Below are 26,561 nucleotides of genomic sequence, written 5' to 3' on the forward strand. Positions count from 1 at the left end.
TCACTGACTCCACCCTATGGAATTCTGGGATTGTCAGAGTTTTCAGAAGTCAGCTAGTCTGATCTCCACCCCATCCCCCACCTGGCTTGAGGCACAAATACCAACTGCTCCATACCTACATACTAGTTATTATCTAATGACATGATTTTCAATGGTCTTTTTGAAAACTTCAAATGACAAGAAACTTATTAACTATTCAGGGCAACCCCTTCCTCTTTTTGATAGCTTTAATATCAGGGAAGTTCTTGCTTACTTTGAGCCCTAAACTGACTTTGATTTCTAGCAATTTTATCTCAATTTTTCTGCATTCTGGGGTTAAGCAAAACAAGGTTAATTCGCCTTTCATAGGATAGTCCTTCAAACCTTTGTACACAATGATATTTTTCCAACTCCATTTTTATCTAGGACAAAACTACTCAGTTATTTTATCTGATTTTCTTACAGTCTCCAATCCCTTCACTCTTCTGATTCCTTTTCCCAAGGTATACTCCAATTTGTTTGTATTCTTAAGAAAATATAGATGCTAAAACTAAACATAGAACTTCACGTATGGTCTGATCAAAGCAGGGAGTCTCATTTTGGACTCTGCAAGTCTCTTCAGCAACCCAACATTCTTTGCATTACCTTTTTTGGCTGTCACATCACACTGCTGAGTCATCCTGAGACCACCAAGTCTTCTTCTCATGAACTGCTCTAACCACAGGTCCTCCGTCCTGTGCTTGTGAAGCTGACTTTTGTGAACCTAATATCTTATATTTCTATTAAATTAGTAGAACCAATCTGTTGTTCCAGCCTGCCAAGAATCTTTTAAAAATTCTGATGATGTCATCCAATGTTTTTAACTATTCCAGTTTTTTTTTATTGATGAGCAGCCTATGACCTCATCCAAATTGTTGATAAAATAAACAATAAAATTCAACAGAATAGTATCAACAACAGAATTCTAGAATTATGGAGTCTTCTCAGTGGATTATGGTACGACAGCAACTTAATTTCAGGATGGAAGAAGAGTGCCTCTCTTTTTTTAAGGTACAAAATGGTTTTCAATATAAATGGGCTTCCTCAATACAATTATATGGATCATCAGTGCCCTGTTTTTCTGGATGGGGAAGAGGCAAGGCAGTATCCCATTCCAAATAACAAGAAAGTAATGAGGTTTCAATTGATAATTGTGATATTAGGAGCCTCCTAACAGCTGCTGCCTTATCTTTTGAATTCACAGTAGGCACAAGGGTTTTTGTTGATTCTGACTCACCCACCCTTGGCTCTAGTTTCATCAGTGTGGACTTTATTTGTGCTTATTTCCCCTTATTAAGCCTATATAGAAATCTTAACCCTAAAAGGGACTTTAGGCCTCATTTTATTTAATATAATTGCCTCATTTTATAATTAAGGTAACTGAGGCCTGAAAGGATGAATTAGAATTGAGAGGAGCCAAATCCCCTGATCTCCAGTTATTTCTAGTACATTTCATTGCCTCCCCTGGAACCAAGGCACATTGTTCTTAAATCATATTCCCATTCTTGAGGTCTTTTGGAGATGTGAAACCTAGACCACAATTCTACTCACAATATTCAGGAATGATAATCAAAAGAATTATAGTGACCAGACTATAGGGGATAAGGGAGCCACCTGAAGCATGGCTTTTGATTATAATTCTCCTGGTTGTTTAGCAGACAATACAAGAATATAGCTCTGAAAACATGACTAAATTCCACAATGGTGAATGTCACACATGGTTGACTAAATGGGGAGAGAAGTATGACTTTTTAGACTTCCCATCTCCAGTTGTACCTGCCTTTTGAGGGTAGAAGAGTGGCTCTCTCTACTCAGTGATGAACATTTTCACACGTCTCTGATCCTTTGCCTCTCAATGACTCTGAACTCCTGGAGACAGTCATCCAAATCCCATTCCACACCACCTACCACACAATTCATCATTCCTTCTTCCCACTCTTTCTCTTCGTGACCCATTCTTTCCATCTACTAGTGCTCATTGAAAGCTGGCTTTCCCCTCATGACACAGACTCCCTGTTTACTCTTTCCAGTACTGACTATATTCATTCTGCTCAGCTTATTGGTCAAGGTGAGGGAGCTGGAGTACTCTGTACTCACCACGGCCTCTTCTAAGTTCTTCCCCTTCCTCCATTAGTCAGTAGTATCTCTTCTGCTGGAGCACATGCTATCCAGATCTAACACCCAATAATAATATTGGTAACTGTTGTCTACCAATTCCCCAGTCGCCCCTCCTCCCTTCCTCAATGGTTTGATACTTGGTTTACAATTTTTCTCTCCTCCCCAACTCCTGCCTTCACACTGAGGCTTCAGTGTCCCTCAAATATCTTGACTACTCAGTTCCTCAACCTACCCACCATCCATGAACTACTCTACCCAACCTCAGCCACACATATATCCTACTTAAGATTTTGCCACTATCCACGTTTGTCTTCAAGAGTTCTGAAATCCCCTTATGTGACCATAATTTATTGACTTTTCACCCCTCCTTCTGCTTTTCCTTTTAAAACCCTATTCTTCATCCTCAAATGATCTCCAGTCCCCTGATCCCTCAATACTATCTCCAGCCATCTCCCCTGATTAACCACTTTCTTGTCTTTTCTCCATCTTGATTTCTTGATGGATCAATTCAACTCTACACTGTACTCCTTTCTTGAAATCCGAACTCTTATCTCAGAGTCTGTTCCACCCAGTCAAGTTTCAGCCTTGAATCACTCCCATGAACTTATGTAACTGTTCTGAATGGGTTCACTAGAAATTTGTTATATAACTTCAGTGGGGTTCTCATGGCTGCTAAGTAATCCTACTCTACCTCCCTTATTAACTATTTTACCTGCCACCTCACCCCTTCCAAAATTTTCACTCTTCCTTAAACCTCCCATGACTCCCCCCACTTCATTGTCTCAGTTGAGAACCTTACCTCATAATTTACAGAAAAAAATGAGGTATTTACCATGGGCTCCCTCTTCTCCCCTCTTCTTTATCTCCTATAATCAGCCTTTAGGCATTTTCTCTAGCTGTCCTGCAGGCCTAGAACATTCTCCCTCCTCAACTCTGACTACTGACTTCCCTGGCTTTCTTTAGTTCCAACTAAAATCTGACTGCACAAGAAGCCTTCCTCAACCCCTCTTAATTCTGAGACCTTTGCTCTATTAATTATTTCCTATTTATTTTGGGTGTGTGTATACACACACATATTACATATATATATACACATACCATACATACATAAATATACATATATATAATCACACACACACACACACACACACACACACACACATATATATATATATTGTCTCCCCAATTGAATATAAGCTCCTTGAGAGCAAAAATAGTTTTTTGCTTCTTTTTTGTATCCCCAAGGTTTAGCAGTGTCTGGTACATAGTAAGTGCTTAATAAATGTTTATTAATTGATTCTTACCAGTAGTTCATTAGCTAAGTTAGGACTATTAGGATTATGAAGAAATTCACCCAAGAAGAGTAAATAGAGCCAGAGAAAAAAGGGGGTAATGATTAGAAAAAGAAAAACAAATCAGAAGAAATTGGTAGGAACAGAATAATTCTCTTGTATTTGGGGCATGGTGGCACATCACCTGTTCTTGAGGAAGCTTAGGCTGATGGATCACTTGGGCTCTGGCATTCTGAGTTGCCTTGGGCTGAAGAATTGGGTTCTCTGCTAAGTTCAATGCCAACATAGCAAACCCATTTCCTCTCCATCCCCAGTGGGACCAAATGAGTCACTAACTTACCTGGGGATGTCTACGTTAGAAAAACAGAGCAAGTCAAAACCCCCCAGGAAGATGAATGGTGAGGAAGATCAATGAATGGCAACTGTATGTCCAGCCCAGGTAAAACAGTGAGTTCCAATCTCAAAACAACAGCCACCAAAAAGATCCAACTCCAGAAAAGGTTGAAAGAAAAAAAAAAAAAAAAAACAAGCAAAGGAAGAATAGGAGAATCACAAGACATCAAAGTGTCAAGGGATTTCAGAAGTCAGTCAGCTAGTGCAACCTGTGTCTGAATAGGAATCCTTCTTCAATATAACTGGTAAGTAATCATTCAGTCTCTACTCCAAATCTATAATAACAAGGAAATGAGTAACTTCTGAAGCAGCAATCCATGACATTTTAGGAAATTTCTTAATGATCGGGAAATTTTTCCTTATAATAAACCATAATATGTCTTTCTACAACTATTACCCATTTCTGTCCTCCAGCCAAGTAGAGAAAGTCTAGTCTCTTTAATACATAAAAGACCAACAAAATCCTTAAAGAAAACAATTTTGTTCCATTAGGTCTTCTCTTTTTCATGCTAACCATCAGTTTAGCTTGTTCTTTTGCCAGAGGTGTGCTGGAACCAGCTCAAACCAGCTGAATAAAGTCTATATTAAATTTTCAGTGTGAGCTCTTAGAACTTAGGAATCAGCAAATACTGTAAACTGAAGCTTGATTTGTTGATCCATTTATTATCTCTACTGTGATAAAGTGATAGTGAAAAATATTAATAATGCAGGTTAAACTTAAAAGTGTATCATGTATTTTCAAAAACTGGCTGTTAAACATTTGCCAGCATACCCTTGCCTTACCATTCTGGCAACAACTCTGCTCTGGGTTTATCAAGGTCTTTAAAATCTGACATTCAGAACCGAATACTGGTCATGTCTGGTCTGACCAGGATTAAGCTCAGCAGGACCATTACTTCCCTCATTTTATACTGTGTATAATATAACCCACTAATATCCCCATTACCTTTTTTGGCTGTCATGTCACACTGTTGATTCTCAATTGTTCTGTCAGGGATCACTTGTTCTTGATAAACCCATAGTGGCTCTTACTGATGACCACTTCCCTTCCTAAATATTCTAAAATCCTCCAACCAAAACATTCTTAAATTTTTCCAGGAATCCAAATCAAACTCAATGATTTCTACTTTGAAAACTTCATCTTCTTCCCAACCCCTCCACCCACCTTTTTAAAAAAAATCAGGCCACTTTCCATATACTTCCCATATCCTGCTATCCTCTGCCAATTTTTCAAAGTATCGCTGACAGTGACTCAGGATTTGAACTGAATGGAGTAGAGAATAAAATGTTTGTTGTTTTTCAGTCATGTCCAATTTTGCACGACCCCATTTTGGGGATTTTCTTGGCAAAGATCCTGGAGTAGTTTCCCATTTTCTCCTCCAGCTCATTTTCCAGGTAAGGAAACTGAAGCAAACAGAGTTACATGACTTGCCTAGGGTCACAGAACTAGTAAGTGTCTGTGGCCAGATTTGAACTCAGAAATATGAATTTTCTTGACTTCAGGCCAGGCACTCTATCCACTGTGTCACTTAGCTGCTCTCTTTCCCAGGATAAAGAACACAACTTTGAGATAATTTTCAATTTCTTGCGATCTGGCTTCTGTATGCAATACTAAATTGAAATCATTATGCTCCAGAATCACCAATGAAATCCAATGACTTTGTCATAGTCTACATCTTTGTTGACCTGTTTGCTTTTTGCTTTTATCTCTTTTTGCCTCCCTAGCTTTTTGTGGCACTGCTCTCTTTTGGCTTTCCTTCTCCCTATTCAGTCACTCCTGAATTTCTTTTTTGCAGCATCATCATTCATATCTCATCCTCTATGCTCCTGGGATCATTCCTGGACTCTTTCCACTTCTCTCTCTACCTCTCTTTACTCAGTAATATCTTCAGTTCCCATGGGCTCACCTACCATTTTTTTTTAAGATGATTCCAACATCTGCATACACAACCTTCATTTTTCTGCTAAATCCCCAACCCATAAGTTAAAATCTTCACCCAGCTGTTCCATGTAGACTTCTCAAACTCAACACAAAGTACAACTCATCTTTCATCTCCAATAGCCATCTGCTATATAAAATCTTTCCTGATCCCTCCAAATTACCTTGTATTTATTCTGTGTATATATCTCTATATGTACATGTTACTTCCCTTGATAGAAATGGAAGCTACCTAAGGGAAAAGATATACTGGATAACCCCAACACCCACCACAGCCTGTTATATAGTAGGTGCTAAATAAATGCCTGTTGATTGATAGTTCGATTTTTACCCACGTTCAGGCCATTCTCTGTACTAGAATGTCTTCCCTCATCATTATTTGTTGAAATTCTACTTATTTTTTAAGGTCTAGCTTTAATGCTACCTGCTCTTTTGAAGGCTGTTCTATTTCTCTTAGCTGGCAATTATTTCTGTCCCTTTCCCATATCACAAGACCTCCTTACTCCAGATCTTACAGAGCCCTTTGCCTGAGTCTAATTTATTATGTCTTATTTTGTGCTATAGTTATTTGTGTATGTATCAGCCTTCCCTGCAGAAAGCTTCTTGAGGTCAGATTTATCTCATTTGATCTTTGTCTCACTCTAATGACTAGCCCAGTGTTCTGCTCACAGGATGTGCTGAATAAATACTTCTTGAATTGAAATGGAGGACCATAGCACCTGATTTTCTGAGCCATGACTCAAAGGGGGCTTCCCATTAACCCCAAACTTTTTTGTATTGTTTTAAAATCAACCTCAAAAATGGTAGCATCAGCTCCTTTTCAGCCAGTCGGTTGCAATTCTCTTATACTGGGCAAAAATCTCATTTCAGTAGAGAATCTGGGGCAGAGGGTGGGAGAGAAGAAGGGAGGGAGGGAAGGAAGGAGCAAGAAACAGAGAGAGACAAAGACAAAGACACAAAGGTGGCAAAAGAAGTTCTTTCTGTTTGTGGCTCAAAGGAACTTATAGAGAAGAAAGGGTGGTTGTAAACTGAGCTGCTTTTCTAAGTATTCCAAATACACATAGAGAGATACCAGAATGCTTGAGTTGAAAGTGGTCCCAAGAGACCACATCTATATCAGTTCTTTAATTCCAACTGCACTATTTTTATAGAGTGTAGCCCATGCTATTTTGCATTGCTATTCATCTTTTTTTTTTTTTTTTTTTGGCAAGGCAATTAGGGTTAAGTGACTTGCCCAGGATCACACAGCCAGAAAGTGTTAAGTGTCTGATGCAGGATTTAACTTCAGGTCCTCCTAACTCCAGCGCTGGTATCCTATCCATTGAGTCATCTAGTTGCCCCTTTTCATCCTATTTTACACATAAACTGCTTCATTTACTTGAATGTAAGCTTTTCTACAACATGATAATATTGTTTACATGGAGAATTTAAAATAGTAGCTGCTAATAAAGATTTGCAGCTGCTGGTAAACCATTCAAGTCAATAAGTCCTATGTTTATGAAATGTTTATTATGTACCTCCAAGGACTAAGATTCTATGATCGCTCTTGTTTTTACAGATGCTGCCTGTCCATCTTTGCCAGGACCTACAATAAAATCATAAAACTTTTAAAATTTTGGAAGGAAATTTATACTATTCAAAAGAGGGGAGGGACTTTATTAGGGGCAGGAAAGTAAGGCAAAGATCACCAGTCCCATTCAGATCATTTCACTCTTGTTCAAGGAGGCTTCCCAGTAATTTTTATGGACCATTTGAATTAAATAAAATTATGATGGGAATTAAAGGAATTGAGATGCATTTCTCATTGACTCAAAGAACAGATTGAGTTGTAGTACAAAAAATAGATGTAAGGTCATAGTGTCTCGTAAGTAAATGGCAGAATGGCAGGATGATTGGGAATGAAGGGCAAAAGTGCTAAAATAGCCCATAAGAACTCTGAACTTTATGAATTGATATATTCCTCCTTCTTTGATTTTACAGTAGACTTGAAAATTAAAGACAAACAAAAGCAGCAGATGATATGAGAGAATGAAAAAGAATTTGTAAAGATCTATCTAGCAAAATCCTCAACTGATAACTACTTTATGCAGTACCTAGAATTAGCAGCAGTCAGAATATCTCAGCAGTGAACACAATTAAATTGCAGCCCACAACTCAATGACATCACTAGACTAGCAGATTATATCAGTGATTCTGCAAAGACTTACAGAACTGGGTTGTAATCCTAGGTTTAAATTGCCCAACCTATGCTTATTCCCCATGTATGTTCTCTCCCATGAACATTAACTCTCCTACTGGTGGTTTGAGACTCTATGGAAGAGTGCACTCATTTGTATGGAGAGGAAGGGTTTTTCCTTGTTATTTATCCTGTTATGCTATTGATTGAATGTCTTTTTCTTTGAACTAATATGTCTTCTTGAGTGTTTGGTAAAATAAATATAAACATGGACTCATGAGTTATGATTTTGACTAGATGCTAACCCAAAGCATGTCTTTAACCTGGGATATTTTTCAGGGAGCCCATAATTAAGGCAGAATTGAGCTATACAATCGTAGGATGATACCTTACCAAATAACTAGTTCAACAAGGCTTTGCAAGGGCTAATGTTGAAGAATTGTCCACGCTTATGTTTAAAAAAAAAAAAAAAAAAGAATTAAAAAAATAACTAGTTCAAACCTCCCAATTTATAGCCAGGCAAATTGAGGTTAAGAGAAGTTAAGACTCTTAGTCAAAATCATTTGTCAATGGCAACCCATGGGATAAAAACTCAAAACTTCTGATTACTAGTCCAATAATCTTTCTAATATACTATATCACCTGTGGGTCTTATCATTCTTTAATATTCATTTTTAACTTTAAATTATTTCAAATTTTGTATTTCGTTTTACATTTTAATGTGTAATATATATTACATAATAATATTATATAATTCATATTATATAATAATATGAAATATGTTTAAAATATATTTCAAAAAAAATTGGAAAACTGAGGGGGAAAACTGACTATTGATCATGTCTTTGAAGAGTCTAACTTTCCATAACATAGGCACATCTGCTCACCTACAACCAACATACCCTAAGGAATAAGGACTGGATCTGAAATTTTTTTAGTATGAAGAATTCTCTGATGAAGAAACTCTTCTATCAATGTGTAACTTCTCTGCAAATTAGAGTTTTAGAGAGTTGCTTAGAACAGCTAAGAGGTAAAGTTAGTTACCCAGGATCAGTTTCTTCAACTGTAAAATGGGAGTCATAAATAACCACACATACCTCCCAGGATTCTTGTGACAATCAGATGACATAATAATTGAAAGCACTTAGCTGTGGAACAAACAGACCCAGGGGAACATTGTACACATCAACAGCAAGATTGTGTGATGATCACCTATGACAGACTTGCTTCTTCTCAGCAATTCAGTGATCCTAGACAATCCCAATAAACTTTGGGTGGAAAATGCCATCTGCAGCCAGAGAGAGAATTATGGAGACTGAATGTAAATCAACATAAGCTATGCTCACATTTTTTCCTCTTTTTCTTGTTTTTTTTTTTCTCTTGTGGTTTTCCCTTTTTTTCTAAATTTTCTCTCCCAACATGATTCATAAGGAAATATGTTTTTTTAAAAAATGAATGTACACATATAAACAAAAAAAAATGTGTTCAAGTTGTACACTTTGTGGTCAGGGACTCTTATTTTTGCCTTTGTGTCAATAATATCTTGCTCATAAGAGTCTTCTAATAAATGTGTTTTTTTTTTTAAATTTTAAAAAAGATCAGTATTAGATCTGTATTATAGAAATTATAAAGAAAATTATAAAAGGAAAAGAACCCACATGTGCCAAAATGTTTGTAGCAGCTCTTTTTGTAATAGTAAAGAATTGGAAAATTAGTGAATGCTCATCAATTGGGGAATGGCTGAGTAAATTATGATATATGAAAGTAATGGAATGTTATTGTTCTATAAGAAATAAATAACAGACTGATTTTAGAAAATCATGGAAAGACTTACATGACCTGATGTGAAGCAAGTAGAGTGAAGCAAGTAGAACCAGGAAAACATTATATACCATAACAAAATTATATGATCAACCATAATAGACTTATCTCTTCTCAGCAATTCAATGATTCAAGGCAATTTTAATAAACTTTGGGTGGAAAATGCCATCCACTTTCAGAGAGAGAACTATGGAGATTGAATGTGAATCAACACATACTATTTTCACTTTTTTTCTCATGACTTTTCCCTTTCATTCTGATTTTTCTCTCCCAAAATGACATATATAAAAATATGTAAAAAATGAATGTACATGTATAATCTAAAAATATTTAGTTAAAAAAAGATTTTTTAAAAAGAGCCTAGCATAGTGCCTAGCACATAGTAAGCACTATGCAAATGTTACCTATTATTATTATTATTACTCAAAATAAACCTATGGGATAGGTCATATAAAAATTAAAATCTCCATTTCTATGCCAAGGGACTGAGCATATTATCTATATTCATGCTATAGATAGAAAACCAAATTCCTTTAAGTTTGTGATTTCATATGATCCCCAAAGCACTTTTGGAGAAGGCAACACTTAGCTGTCCGCATCCAGAACATTGTATAAAAATATTAAAACATCAGTAATGATGATGCTAGCCCACATTTCTATAGTGTCTTATATTTTACAAAGTGCTTTCTTCATGACGACTCCATGAAATGAATGTATCAATATCCCTGTTTTAGAATAAGGATGTAATTGTGACTTGAGTGCTGGATTGAAGTTAAAAAAATCTAGGTTCAATTTCTGCCTCACATATCTACTAATTGTATCCCTCTAAGCAAGTTGCTTAATTCTTCTGAGCCTAGGTTTCCTTATCTATAAAATGGAGATAATAATAACACCTACAGTGTCCTTTGATTAATAGAAATCACTAAACAAATTATAGTACATGAAGGTAATGGGATATTACTTCCTCATAAAAAATTATTAAGTAGATCAGAACAGGGAAGGAAACATGCACATCACCTCTGGGTCTTCTCACTCTTTAATATTTATTTTTAACTTTAAAAAATATTTTATAGAAACAATTTTGTATTTAAAAAAAAAAAGAAAGAAAAACTGAGTGAGAAAACTAACTATTGATTATCCCTTTGAAGAGTCTAACTTTCCATAACACATGCACAACTGCTCACTTATAACCAACATACCCTAAGAATAAGGACTGGACCTGAAATTTTACTAGTATGAAGAATTCTACTACTGTATGCCAGATCCCATTAATTGTAATTCTCTGATTTGTTCATCACAACAGTCCTAGAAAATAGGCTGTTCTTATGCATTTTATAGTTGAGGAAACTGAGGCAGACAGAGGTTGTTGCCAAGAGTCACATGGCTAGTAAACATAAGGCTGGATTTAAATTCAAACTTTCTTGACTCCAGGTTTAGTGATTTATCCACTGTTCTACATGGTCTCACAGGAAGACTGTAGACTGATGCAGAGTGAAGTAAACAGGATGAGGAAAACAATAGACCTAATGGCCACAATGATGTAAACAAAATGAACTATAAAATGGAACTAAATGCTAATTACACCAACCAAGCCAGGCTTCTAGATAAGAGTTCAGAGATGTCCCTCCATCCTTTCTTTGAAGAAAAGGTGGGTGATGGACATAGACTGTTGCAAAGCCTGTCAGGCAGGGTTGATGTATAGATTGATCTTTCTGAACTGCTATTTTCTCTGCCTTTCCAAATCTTTGTTACAAGGGAGGACACACTGGGGAGGGGAGAAGAGGTGGGAGGTCTATATTGTATTCAGAAATAAAGGAGAAAGAACAAAAGACACCAATGAAAGCAAGACGTTTAAAAATAGCACCTCCCTCACAGGGTGGTTGTGAGGATCAAAGGGGATAATCTATATAAAGTGCTGTACAAACTTTAAAATGTTATATAAATATGAGTTATGGTTATTCACTCAGTTGTGGAGATATTCAGTGATTTGCCCTGTGGTCATATAGCTAGAGAGTGTCAAACAGAACCGATTCACATTTGGGTCCCCCGATTCCTGTTCAAGTATTCTGTCCACTACACTATCCCTACTTCTGCAGTTCATGAATCTTGATTGATTGTAATTTTCATAGATTTATGAAGGTCCCTTGGAAGTCATTAAGTTCAATCACTTCATTTTACAAAAAAGGAAAGCTAAGGGCAAATGTGTATCAAAAGTAGAAAAAAGAGCTTAGCACAGTGCCTGGTACATAGTAGGCACTTAATAAATGCTTGTTTCCTCCCATTCTTCCTTATTCTGTCACTGTGTGGCTCTAGATATCTTATTTAACTTCTGTCTGTCTCAGTTTCCCCAACTGTAAAAATGGTTATCTTGACAGAGCCTACCTTGAGTTGTGAGGATTAAAGATCTTTGTAAAGTTCTTAACACAGGCATTTAAGAAAAGCTCTTTCCTTTTCTCACTTGTTCTGTCACTTGATATGTGATCCTGATTAACTTCTATCTGCCTTAGTTTCCACAACTGTAAAAATGAGAATCATACTAGGACCTACTTCCCAGGGTAATATTTTTAATGTGCTTAGCACAGTGCCTGGCACATAGTAGGCACTCAATAAATACTCGTCCCATTTCCCTCCCACATTTTATCCACAGTAATGTTGAGGTGTGAGAAATGAGGGTTGAGAGATCCCCTGACAGCAATGGGATCCCCTGGCTGATCCACAGACTTTGTGAAAGAATTCACAAACCCCAATGAATACAGGCTTGAAGTTTGTGGCAAGAATGGGCTTATTACACTGAGAAGAGAAATATCTTCACCAGCGGGAAAACTCCTGTTAGGACTTTTGCTAAGGTGGGTTTACACTGAGAAACAACTCAGTGGACATTCCTGATTAGGAATTAGCAGTGATGGATTGACAGGTCTCTGGTTATATCTGATTTGTTTTAGCCCCAAGCTAGGGAGCAGTTTGGGGGACTAATTTCCAATTAAATGAGATTAGTTATCTGGGAGTTTCCCCTATGAACAGTGGGGCCCCTCCCAGAGGCCAGGAGAGTTTGAGACTCAGGACCATCCTTCCCCCAAAGATTAAAAGAGACACAGTTTACATCAGGGCCTTTCCAACTCTTCCCCCCCAAAGATTAAAGGGGACACCATTTACATCATTCTCCCCTCAAGCAGTCACCTCAAATTCATTTGGGGCAAAGGGACAAAGGTCTCATCTTCTGTAACTGCTTCAAGCTGACAAGGGATGTAGAGCTGTCCCTCTGTTCAATGGGGTTCAGGCCAGGAGAGGAAGTGCAAGATCTGAAGATCTGCAGCAGTAGTGTCCAGGGGATGTGGAGTATCCAAGTCAGTTGTCCCAGGATTTTCAGACTGAACGGGTTCGTAGCTTGGAGCCTGGAGGAAATAAATCTCCCAAGCAGGTGGGATACCATCCAGGGTGGAGAGATGGTGGCGTTTGGGAATGGGGCCTTTGCAAATAATGCATCAGGTCCCATCTCTCTGTGGGCTTCCCTGAGGATGCTGTTGGCCCACCCAACTAATCCTGAATGCCCACTGCCCACAGAGCTCCCTAGCTGAGAGGCTAAGAAGGAGTTAACTACTGGCAGGGGCCATAGAATGGCACCAAGAAAAGCTGGAGAGAGGGTGCTAGGAGCAAAGTTCTCATCCTTGGAGTGAGAAAGAGTTTAGGAAGAAGAGTGAGAATGAGAGAAAGGACACAGACAATCTCACCCTTCTTTCTCCGGAGTATTCACAGCGGCCCTGTGGAAGAATCTGTAATATCTGAGAAATAAAACTGGACTATTGTTGCTCTGCAAGGAGCCAGGCAGGTCAAAGCAAGGTATGATCTCTTTAGCAAGCGCCTTGATACCTCCTGAACCTTCTCAGTCCTGCAGGGAAAAAGCTTCTGCCTAATTAGTAAAGGTGTCAACAAAGACTAAAAGTAACTTGAAACCCCTGCAAGAGGGCCTCTGCATAAAGTCCACTTGCCAATCTTCTCCTGAGTCTGTGGCCCTTCTCTGAATAGGCTTCAGGAGAGGGGAGGGTTAACAGCTCCCTCAGGATTCACTTGGGCACAAACTGGGCAGGCCTGGCAGAACTGCCTGGTCGTCTCTCCTAGCTTGTAACCAGTAAAAGTATGTTTCACACGGGATTGAAGAGCATTTCTTCCCAAGTGCCTGATGCAGACCAAAAATAAGTTTCCACTGACTTGCCTATGGGATTAAAAATTGGCTTGAGTGTGTTTGAAATCAGCCAGAAGGAGAAAGGGTATATCACCTTTCTTTCCATATAACTCTGTGAGCATGCAAATTATGAAAAGCATATTTGGAGTCCGTATAGATGTTTACTCTCAGGCCCTTCCCCAGTTCCAAAGCTCTGGTCAGGGCAACGAGTTCAGCTTTCTGGGCAGAAGTTCCAGGGGGCAGTGACTTAGCTTCCAGGGTGCTAGTGAGGGTAAGTAAGCCTCCCACTAGTAAACCACTATGCCCTTTGGCTTCTAAAATGTTATGGTGCTCTAGGGTAAGTTTTGAGGCTTTTTTAGTTAAAAGGGCTGTAGCAGCCACTGCTCTAAGGCAGAGTCATTCTAGGGAAACTGAGTTCATTTTCTTTGAGAAGTAGGTGACTGGTCGGGGATTGAGTCCAAGAGGCTAAGTTAAGACTTCCAGGGTCTGGCTTTTCTAAATCAGACAGAGAGCCAGGGCAGGGCAGAACTCAGTTTGGATTTTAGCATGGCTGCATCTAGAAAAGCCTCTCAGATGGGAATGCAGATCAAGATAAGACTGCAGTTAAGTGGCTCCAAATCTCTTAACTCTTTAGCTAAAAGTTTGTGCTTAAGAAATTTCTCAATCCTGATGGAGGATTTTCCCCAGATTTCAGAGAAAATATGGGAGGGCTTTGAGAACAGCACAAAAAGACCATCTGGAGGTCTGAGAAGAGAAAATTGGGACCCCAATTTCACTATTAAATCATGCTCCAATAAGGGAGCAGGATAGGAGGCAATAATGAGGAGCAAGTGTTTAAATAAGATCACCAAACTGGCAATGCAGAGGGAAAGTCTTCAAACAGTTCTTAAGCTCCCCTGCAATCCCCATTCTATGGGGGAGGGGCAAGTGAGACCAGAGTGTCAGAGCAAGCAGGAACGAGAAGTCCCCATAGCAAAAAGAAATTCAACAGTCTTACCAGCCACATCCGGGTGTTAGGCTGTGGTGGGGGAGCTTGCTTGACCAAGCCCCAAACTCCTGCTATAGGGCAGGGCATTGGGGGCCAGCTTGTCCCCTGTAGGCAGTCTCTCTTCCAGTGTCCCTCCTGATTGCACTCAGGGCAAGGACTGCTGACTTCCCTTGGCAGAGTTTCAGGTCCTGTCCATGACACCTGAAGCACAAGCCCCTAAGTTTCCTGGAAATGTCAGTAGCTAAAATATGGGACTGTTCTCCATTTCTCACTTTAACCCTGCGGTCTTTTTCCTCTGCTGCAGTTTGCTACCTATTATTAAAGACTTCAATAACTGTTTCTAATAGCTGAGTGGGAGAAGTTTGAGGGCTTCTGATCTGGGGCAGATTGTTTAATATTAACATCTCCCCAGGAAAGATCAAATTGGAGGGCATTGGCCTTGGACCTCTCAAAAGACTGGGTGGGGTCCTCAGAGTAATGGCCAGGTTTTTCCTTGGTCTGGGAGAAATTTGATATTGAAAGAGGCACCTCTGATCTGAATGTCCCTCCCTGAAAGTCTGCTGCTTTTCTCAGGGAGCAGAGGTTAAAATCAGTATCCTGAGGAGGAGAAAAAGGATCAAAGAGATCAGAGATCTATCAGAAAGATTGAGGAGTAGGGGCTGGGAAGTCTCAGAATCTGGTTCAGATGAGGAAGATAGAGTTAAAGAGATATTGCCGGACATAAGGTCCTGTTCTGTAAGGGATTCATAAGCTTCTTGATAAGGACTGCATAGGGGTGCAGAGGAGGGATCCCTAGAGAAGCCGGAAGGAGGAGGTTATTTAAAAGATTGGTATCTAACTTTGATTTCCCTCCAGCAAATTTAAGAAGCATCCTGCAGTGCTCTTTTAATTTAAGCTCTTTAGTTTTAAGATCTTTTAAGGTGAATTTTGTCTCTGTTTTATAAGAGGCTGCCTAAGGAAGAATCCTCAGGGATAGAGATGGAGGTAGATTGTCCCATTTTGCCACAAGTCTTAGATTTCTCAGATTCTATAGCTCCTCATCTTCTCTCAGGCGTTCTAGAGAGGGAGATGACAGAAGTTCTCTGATTAAGGGATGCTTCTGTTAGAACGCAGGAATTCCCAGTGAAAGCGTCCCCAGCCAGAGAATTCTGCTAAAGCATGGAGCTTCCGACGACCCAAATCTCCATGGATATTTGGGTGTCCTACCTATAGAATAGACAACAGCAAGAGAAGGCTTACCTAGGCCAGAATTTCATGTATTCCCATATGGGCCACCAAATGTTGAGGTGTAAGAAATGAGGGTTGAGAAATCCCCTGACAGCAATAGGGTCCCCCTGGCTGGTTCACAGACTTTGTGAAAGAATTCACAAACCCCAATGAATACAGGCTTGAGGTTTGTGGCAAGAATGGGTTTATTACACTGAGAAGAGAAATATCTTCATCAGGGAAAAACCTCCTTTTGTTGTGCCACAGTTACCTTTTGATGTCTTGACCTAATTTCTCTAATTGTCCTATTTAGTTACTCTGCCTCAGGTTATAACCTTTTTCCTCTTAAATGGTTGATGAGATAAAGGTTTTATATCTTTAGTCTATAATCATTCCTTTTTAATGTTTGTCAGGATAAAGGTTTATCCATTTTAGACATCATTAGAATATCAGGAGTCTCTCCAGTACTTCCCTCCATTGTGTCATCCTAGGTGCCTCCCCCCATTAAGTTATCCCTATCCAGGTACTTCCCCCATTATGTCATTGTTCTTGTTATCCTATAAAAATCTTACTGTCCCGATACTCAGGGCTGGGTTCTTTGAGACCATAGTCTCATTCAGCCCTGGAACCAACCATGGATCCATTTGGTCCCAGTATATCTCTCCATTTAATAAACTATTAAATTGGTCTCCAATTTCTGTCTTATTCAGTTTCTCCAGCATTACATTGTTAGGACTTTTGCTAAAATGGGTTTACACTGAGAAGCAACTCAGTGGGCATTCCTGATTAGTAATTAGCTGCAATGGATTGACAGGTCTCTGGTTATATCTGATTTGTTTTAGCCCCAAGCTGGGGAGCAATTTGAGGGACTAATCTTCATTTCAATAGAGGAGTTGACCATGCCCCAGGCTGAGATGTCCAACTGAATGAGATGACTTATCTGGGAGATTTACTTATCTGGCAGTTTCCCCTACGAACAGGTGGGGCCCCTCTCAGAGGCCTCCTTCTCAGAGACTCAGAGACTCAGAACCATCCTTCTCCCAAAGATTAAAAGGTACACAGTTTATTTACATCAGGGTCTTTCCAATCCTTCCCTCCCCACCAAGATTAAAGGGGACACAGTTTACATCAGCAACAGAGAGACTATGTGTCTGGAAAACCCAGATCTTCCCAGCTCCAAGTCCAGTGCTAGTCCATTACACAGCGCTTATCTTCAATCACCATTAAGTGAAACATTTTTGAGGGTAATAAGTCACAATAACTCATGAAACCTGTCTATTGAGAAAGGTTACAACCTACAACTGTGGAGAATATGCCTACAGCAATGAAAGTCACAGATCCCTGCAGTATTGAATTGAATATTATAATTAAAACGGGTGTTTTTTTTTAAAGGTATTATCCTACAGAAGATAAAGCTTCTCTTCATATACTCTCCCAGAAGCCCTTGCAGGAGGATATTGTATTTAGCTTTCTACTAGTCTATTACTTATTTTTTTTAAATTTCAAAAAAGATACCAGTTCTATATATAATTCCAACTCCAGCCTTTCTCCTGCCCACTTTCTCAAGTGGGCACTACCAACTACCTCATGAACATAATACAACTGTATGTCCCTTAGATATCTCAAGCTCATCATGTTCAAAACAGAGTTCATTATCTCTTCTCAAAAACCTTCCCTCTTCTCAAATGAGGAAGAGCTGAATGAGTTATGGTATATGAATGGAATAGAACATTATTGTGCTCTAAAAAATGACAAGCAGTCAGATTTCCAAAAAAAAAGAAAAAAAAAGTTTATCAAATGATACAAAGGAAAATAAACAGAACCAGCAGAATATTGACCACAGTAACAGCAACATTATATACTGATCTACCATGACAGACTTAGCTCTTCTCAGCAATACAATGATCCAAGACAATTCCAAAAGACTCATGATGGAAAATGTTATCCACTTTTAGAGAAAGAACTGTGGGATCTGAATGCAGATCAAAGCATAATGTTTTCACTTTCTAAATTTTTTCATATTTTACAACATTACCAATATGGAATTATGATTACAGGACTGCATATATGTGTATATGTCCTCTATCAAATTACCTACTGTCTTAAGGAAGAGAGAGGGGAAGGAGGGAGAGAAGGAGAAAATTTGGAACTCAGTATTTTATTTTAAAAAATCAATGTTGGGGCAGTGAGATGGTGTAGTGGATAGAGCACTTGCCCTGGAATCAGGAAGATCTAAATTCAAATCTGGCCTCAGACACTTAATACTATATGACCCTGGGCAAGTCACTTAACTCCAAATCCCTTTTACTATTGAGGGCACCAGCATATTTCTAGTCACCCACATTCATAACTTTTGTGTCATCCTCGACTCATCACTCTTTCTCTACCTATCCAATCAGTTGTCAAATCTCATATTTACAGTAATCCTTTCTGCATCATAACTTTCCCTATTGCAGTTTTAATATACTTCAGGTCAACATAAGATATTAAATGGAGATTTGGGGAAAGGTTTGTAGAAGTCACAGATGACATGAAAAGGCCAGCAGATGACACAGAAAAAGTTCAGAAACTTAAAAATGCGTAAAATATAGGGAGAGTACTATAAACATTGTATAAAAGAAAATATTCAGACTTCTCTGGTATGAAAGGAGGGCCAAAAAATTTTACATAGATTTTCCTGATCATAAAGTCACATGCCCCTAAGCCCCACAATGTGGATAGGCTAACTGTCCCTTCACCACATCACTTGTAGTCATCCTCTCCTTTCCACTTGTGCAGTGACAACCATAGCTCAGGCCCTCATAGCCTCTCACTCGTGCTATTTAATCATTTTAGTTCTTTTGGCCATGTCCGGTTCTTCAAGACTCCATTTGGGGTTTTCTTGGCATAGATACTGCAATGGTTTGCCATTTCCTTCTCTGGGTCATTTGACAGCTAAGGAAGCTGAGGCAAACAGGGTTACTTAACCTGAATTAAGCACATCTGAGCTCAAGTCTTCCTTACTCAATCCACTGCACCATCTAGTTGCTCTCTACTATGCAGATAGACAGACAGACAGAGAGATAGACAGACAGAGAGATAGATACCTAGTTACTGACAGCTTGTTATCTTCCATATTAAAATTAAGGACAGAGACTGGATTTATTCTTTGTGAGAGAGGAGGGTGCTTCCAGTGCTTAGCACAGCACTTGGTATAGAGTAAAGACTAATAAAGGTTTGTTGAGTGATTGTCTTTGCAAACTAGAAAAAGGATGCACCATCTGTCAGTGATAAGAAGATTAATAAAGGTGAAGTGTTTCCTGCTAGCCTGGATGTTAGAGTGCGGAAGCTAAGGCTTACTAGCTCAGTGTTCGTTATACCTCTGAGATCTGTTAGTCTTTCTGGAGTCAGAAGGACTCCCTCACTATAAGCATTGGTAAATGGAGGCCCCTGCAGGGGCCTGTCCTCAAAAGAAAAAGAATTGTTTAATACTGAAGGAAGGACCCACCCTTCCTGTCAAGAATGAGAGCCTGTCTTTGGGGTAAATTGGATTTATTTTGAGACCAAAGAAATTTTCTCAACTAAAATTCACAGTGGAAGTAGGAAGCTGGGCTGGTTTGTTGTTTTGTTTGGTTTGGGTTGTTTTTTTTGTTTTGTTTTGTTTTTCATGAAAAGGTATTCTACTCTCCACAAAAATGATTTTAAAAACAGTCCTCCTGGCATCAAGGACTTTAATCCCTGACTATTATGGAAAGTAAACAATCTACATGCAGACTGGTCTAGTCAGAGTATTTTTTTTCTGCCAAGTTCAGGCAGTATTATGAGTGGGCAAAATTCTATAACCTATGGTTTTAACATATTGTTCTTTCACGAGTATTTAAGAAAGTGTGCTCTTCCTAATTCCATCAAGTGCTACTTCCTTTTGGGATAATGAACGCAGTATTGGATGGCAGGGAAGGGGTGGAGGGCAGAGAGAGAATGCACCACAGCCTGAAGCAGTTTAATAAGTGGGGCAGATCCAGATGTGAAAATGGTCTGTGGCTTGGCTAGACACTTCACTCACATTTTGGAGCAGACGCTGCATGACGTGGAATAGGAATTTAGATTTCCTCTCTGAAATTCTTTTTTTTTTTTTTCCCAATTTGGGAGCTGTTTCTTCTTGAAAGGAATCTTCCGTAGTCTTTTCTTGAACTTCAGAAAAAGTAACATTTCTATAAAGCTTACAAATATATGTCTATATAGAGAAGTGGATATAAATATGCCCATATGTGTGGATGGGTATTATAGCCAGGTTTGTGATTTTATCTGTGTAGAGAGCTCCCAGCTGCCTCTGCCAGTGAACCGTCTTGTGCAATTTATAGTCCTAGAAAGTTGACTAAAAACATTCTGATGAGAAAAATGTGTGTGTATGTGTGTATAAGAGAGAGATAGACAGAGATAGAGACAGACAGAAAGAAAGAAAAACAGAGGGAAGGGTAGATGGAAGGAGAGGGAAAGAGAGGAAGAAGAAAGAAAGAAGAAAGAAAGAGGAAGAAGGAAGAGGAGGGAAGAAAGAGGTGGAGGAGGAGGAGGAAAAGGAGGAAGGGGAGGAAAGGGGAGAGACAGAGACAGAGAGAGGAAGAGAGAGAAATAGAGAGGGAGGGAGAGAAAGAGAGAGGGAGGGAAGGGGAGAAAGAGAAGTCTGATTAAGGGGCTACTGGAGTCACAGAAAACTCGAGTGGGGAGGGACCAGTAATTGTTCAAAAGATGGGGGGGGGGGTGCAAAGCAATGGAAGAAAGATCTTTAGGGAACACAGAAGAATCAGTGTCCAGATGACGGAAATTCCAGAAGAAACGGAATACCACTGATTACCCTGCTAAAAGACAACCAAACACAGAAATCTGTTAAATGCTAAAATTTCTCAGCACTTTAAGCACAAACCACAGAAAGCAAAGTGGACACCAGCAATAAAAACCTAAGAAATTTAGAACAGCACCAAACAAAGCCTGATCACCCCATCCAGATGTATGGAATGGGTCAGACCCGGTCCCTGGCACTAAATCTCAAAGCAAGAACTGAGGTAACAAATATGAGTTAACAGAATAATATACCTAATGCCATGAAGAAATATTGCTTATGAATCATCCAAAAGGAAGACTCGGAAGAAGAAAAATAACACAAGCACAAGGAGAGTCTCAGAAAAGAAACCTAATTAGAACACTGAGAAGTTAAACATGTGAGACCTGAACTTAGTCTTTCCCCATCACAAAGCCACCTCTACTGTCTCTCATACAATCAATCAATCAAACAAACAACAAGCATTTATTGAGCATTTACTATATGATAATCGAAAAGGGGTCCTGCCACCAAGGAGTTTACATTCCAATAATGGAGATAACACAGACAAATAAGTATAGACAACATATATACACAATGAGTGCAAGAGAATTTGGTACATATGTACACAAACATATATATGTGTATGTGTACTGTATATCCGTATATACATATGTGTTATATATGATGTGTATATTAATATATATATGTGTGTGTGCATATGTAATATTTACATATAAACAGATATTTCTATATCTATCTGTCTATAATATAGTGTATGTTGGGGTAGCTAAGTGTCTCAGTGGACAGAGTGCTAAGCCTAGAAATAGGAAGACCTGAGTTGAAATCCAACGTCAGACACCTGCTAACTGTGTGACCCAGAGCAAGTCACTTAATTTCTGTTTGCCTTAATCCATTGGAAAAGGAAATGGCACAACACCAGTATCTTTGCCAAGAAAACTTAATGGACAGTATTATCCATGGGGTCACAAAGAGTCAGATACGACTGAATGACTAAATAACAAGTACTGTGTGTGTTTGTGAGTGTGCATGCACATACTATATTTTTTGTTCAGTCATTCAGTATGTGTATATGTATATATTATATACATTGAGTGTATGTAATATATATATATTATCCTCCCCAAAGAATCAGAAATAGAAAGATAGATAGGAAGAAAGGAAGGAAGGAAAAAGAAAGGAAGGAAGAAAGGAAGGAAGGAAGGAAGGAAGGAAGGAAGGAAGGAAGGAAGGAAAGACTTTGAACTTAAGGTCATAAGTCCTAAATTGATCTCTGATCTCTAAGGTCAAAGGACCTAAATTTGAATTCTGTATGACCTTATCAAATTTGTCGGGGTCTCAGGTTCTCCATCTAAGAAGAGAAATTTGGACGAGATGACCTCTATGTCCCAACTCCTGAGCCTTACTAGATTGCCTACTTCTTGAAGGCAGGAATCATGTATGTCTTTAATTATTACAAAATTATAGTTTAGAGTTGGACAAGAGTGAAATGGCTATTGAATCTAATCAATGTCCCCAAATAATTCTCCACTGTTGATGTGATCACCCAGCCTTTGCTTAAAGTGAAGAATATGTTGAGTCTATACAGTGACATATTTGGTATCAGAAAGACATGGGTTTAATTCTCTCCCTTTAGACTCTGGGGTACCCCAGCAGTCACTTAACCTTTCCAAGCCTGTTTCATCATCTAAAAATAAGGGGATTAGACCTCTAAGGTCCTTTCTAGTTTTAAACCTATGACCAACAATGATGAGAAACCTACTGTCTCCTGATGCAGCTACTCCACTTTTAGAGTTCTATTAGTAAGTGCTTCCTAATCTTAAGCTTGCTTTTGTGTCTTTACAACTTCTCCCTGTTGCTAATTGTACCATCTGGATAGCCAGACTTTTGTAACAACCCTCCCCTGCCTCTTTCCCTCCTTCTTCCCATTTAGTGCTTTTCAATAAATAGCTTGATGAAAAAAGCAGATTAGATCAATCATCCTATTTAATCATGCTCTGGCTTGGTATGGAAGTCAGTGGGCATCAGAGAGTCACTGGGTAGAACATGGCCATCTACATGAAGTCACCTTACTATATTGGGTCCAGAGTGATGGTGGAAAACCAGGCTAAAGCCTGGGGAGGTGCCCCTGACTTGTATTTTCTTATCTTGCTTGAGGGAACCTACCTTAGTTATTGAGCCTATATTGATTATGCTCATACACTGAACCCTGACAGTAGCTACCACCCACTACAAATCCCACCTTCTTGTCCACACAATAATCTAGGTCCAATAGTTGTCCAGGGTTGCCTCTACCCTTCCTGCTGACCTTCTTGAACTGTGCAGTCTAAGCAAAAAAAAAAAAAGTCAACATATGAACAGAGTGATATCATATGGCATCGATCAGTCTATGTGTCTTCTGGGTTCATTTTTTACACTCATAAATGTATACTCACACACACAATTAGCATCTATTAAGTACCTATTATATTCCAAACACTGTACTAAGTAGTGGGGATATCAAGAAAAGCAAAAGACAATCTCTGCTCTCAAGAAGATTTTTAACTGGAAAAATATGCAAACATCATACAAAAAAAGACATATACAGGAAAAGAAGAGACATATATGAAATAAATTAGAGATGATCAGCACAAAGAAGGCCCTGGCAATAAAGGGAATCAGGAAAGACTCACTTCCCCAGGTCCCAGTCATACTGATAGACTGGAGCCCCAGAGGGCTGACTACTTTTTCTCTTAAGGAGCTAAATAGTACAATGGATAGATTTTTGTCCTAGAGATTCAAGATTGATCAAGATAGGGTTCAAGATTGGCCCCAGATACTTTCTACCTATGTCAATCTAGGCAAGTCACTTAACCTCTGACTCAGTTTCCTCAACTGTAAAATGGAGTTTAAAATAGCATCTATCTTGAATACAGAGAAGTTTGGAGAGACTTACATGAACTGATGCTGAGTGAAATGAGCAGAACCAGGAGATCATTATATACTTTAATAACAATACTGTGTGAGGATGTATTCTGATGGAAGTGGATTTCTTCGACAAAGAGATCTAAGTCAGTTTCAATTGATCAATGATGGACAGAAGCAGCTACACCCAAAGAAAGAACACTGGGAAATGAATGTAAACTATCTGTATTTTTGTTTTTTTCCTGGGTTATTTTTACCTTCTGAATCCAATTCTCCCTGAGCAACAAGAGAACTGTTCGGTTCTGCACATATATTGTGCAGGATACACTGTGACATATTTAACATGTATAGGACTGCTTGTCATCTGGGGGAGGGGGTGGAGGGAGGGAGGGGAAAAGTCAGAACAGAAGTGAGTGAAAGGGATAATGTTGTAAAAAATTACCCAGGCAGGGTTCTGTCAATAAAAAGTTATAATTATGAAAAAATAAATAATTTTTTTTAAAAAGTAGCACCTATCTCACAGATTTTGTTGTAAAGGTTTAGATGTGATAAAATATTCTATTGAAGTGCTTAATAAAAACTGATTCCCTTCAGAACCAAAGTGGTGGAGTACAGGCTGGAGGATGTCCAAGATTAGAGTACAGCAGGAGCACTAGCAGTGGGCCTTGGATAATGCTGTAAGAGTACCAACCGGTTAGGGAGTTCTTGGTTCAGAGATTTAAGGGGGTTTGACAACTGGTCACAAAGAGATTACAAGGGACTCTGCTGGAAATGAATGCAGCTGGTGCTGATTGACAACCCTATTGTCCATAAGCAGTTCTGGGACTTAGTTTTATAGTGGAAAGCATCTTTTGGATGTTTGTAATCAGTCACAGAGCGGAGATCTTGGTCATAGTTCCAGGGGCAAGAGAAGCACTACCACTTGTGGCTGCAGGAGAGCAGAGGCCTTTCCTGGGTAAAGACCAGAGCACAGACCAGGAGAGCAGTGACCACAACTCTTCCAGGAAAACAGCACCACATAGAACATCCGAGCTAGCTCTGAAAATTGTAACATGAAAAAACCTGAAGCTTGAGATAGTGCCTCTCCTCCCCAGCAGAGCCCAACTTTAATATAAAGTTCAAAATTAAAAAATGGCCTGGGAACAACTGCAAACAACAACAAAAAAAGAACTTCATAAAAGGGTCTACAAAGGCCATAAAGACCATGACAAACTTAGAAGACAACAATGTGAACACATTTACAAGCAAATCCTCAAAGAAAAATGCACAAAATTGCACATAAGCCCAACAAGAATACCTAGAAGAGTAAAAGACACAGATAGGAGTGATAGAGGAAAAAGAAATGAGAGTGATACAAGGAAATTATGAAAAGGAAATTAACAATTTGGTTTAAAAAAGTATAAGAACTACTGAAGAAAACAACTTAAAAAACACAATTGGCTTAATGGTAAAAGAGGCACAAAAATTCACTAAAGAGAAGAACTCCTTTAAAAAAAAAATAAGAATAGGCCAAATGACAAAAGAGGTACAAATGCTCATTGAAGAAAAAAATTCCTTAAAAATTAGAGGGGCAAGTAGAAGTTAGTAACTGTAATGAGCTGAGGCTCTTGAGTCGGTGCACTGAGGTCTCAAGCACATGAGGCTAAATATCAGTTGGACAATACTCTATTAATATATGCTTGGAGAAAGAATGGCCCCGCCCACTCTCTGTGCAAGTTTTGATGTGTTGTATAGGAAATGATGTAGAGACGATTTGGTGGGTGGAGTGCTCTCACTTCGTATCACCATTCCCCCTTCACCTCCGCAAAGTATAAAGATCAAGGATTTTCCTTTACTCTGAATTCCTGACTTCGGCTGATTTTAAAATACATGGTCATCACAAGTAACTCCATGAGACTTCAAAAAAAACAGTAAAACAAAGTCAAAAGGATGAAAAAATAGAAGAAAATATGAAATATATCACTGGATAAACAAAATTGGATAGAAAATAGAACCAGTAGAGAGAATTTTTTGGATTTCCTGAAAGTAATAAGCAAAAAAAATGAAGAGCCTTGACATCATCTTTCAAGAAATTGTAAAGGAAAACTACCCTAATATCCTAGAATCAGTAAGTAAAATAGAAATTGAAAGAATTCACTAATCAAGATTGTCAGTGATCCAAAACAATTCCAAAGAACTCATGATGAAAAAAAAGTTATCAACTTCCAGGGAGAGAACTGATAAACTCTGTATGCAAAGTGCAGTATACTTTTCTCACTTTCTTTATTTTTTGCTTTTTTAAGTTCATATGGAAATATGTTTTGCACAATTTCACATATATATTTGATATCATATTGTTTGCCTCCTCAGTAGGTAGAAAAGAGGTGAAAAGAAGAGAGAAAATATAAAACTCAAAATTTTAAAGAATCTTTTCTTTTTTTCATATTAAAACTAATAATAAACCATTAAAAAAACATTTTCCTCAAGAGTCAAAGGGTAGTGCTAAAGATTTTCTAATATACAAGCCCCGATAAAATTAGGTACATAATAAAGTATGCCCTGCAACCTGTCAATTAGTCAACTAGAATTAGTTTTAACATACAGATAATATAGTAAGAAATAATTGATACAAAATTTTAAGGGAATTTTGTACCAATTTAAGGGAATTCCTTTAAAACTTAGAAAGCACATGTGGTCAAAAGAGCAACTTATAGATCCTGGTTATCAGAAG

General features: G+C 38.6%; 1 long non-coding RNA gene across 1 annotated transcript; it reads left to right on the forward strand.

The window, feature by feature from the left end:
- The first annotated feature begins 801 nt into the window (after nucleotides 1-801).
- Nucleotides 802-7,726, forward strand: LOC116422754. Its single transcript, XR_004233265.1, has 3 exons — nucleotides 802-1,029; nucleotides 3,743-4,066; nucleotides 7,319-7,726. It is a non-coding gene; the product is annotated as an uncharacterized LOC116422754 (long non-coding RNA).
- The last annotated feature ends 18,835 nt before the right edge of the window (nucleotides 7,727-26,561 follow it).

This window comes from Sarcophilus harrisii, chromosome 3 (genome assembly GCF_902635505.1).
Source record: "Sarcophilus harrisii chromosome 3, mSarHar1.11, whole genome shotgun sequence".
NCBI lineage: Eukaryota > Metazoa > Chordata > Mammalia > Dasyuromorphia > Dasyuridae > Sarcophilus > Sarcophilus harrisii.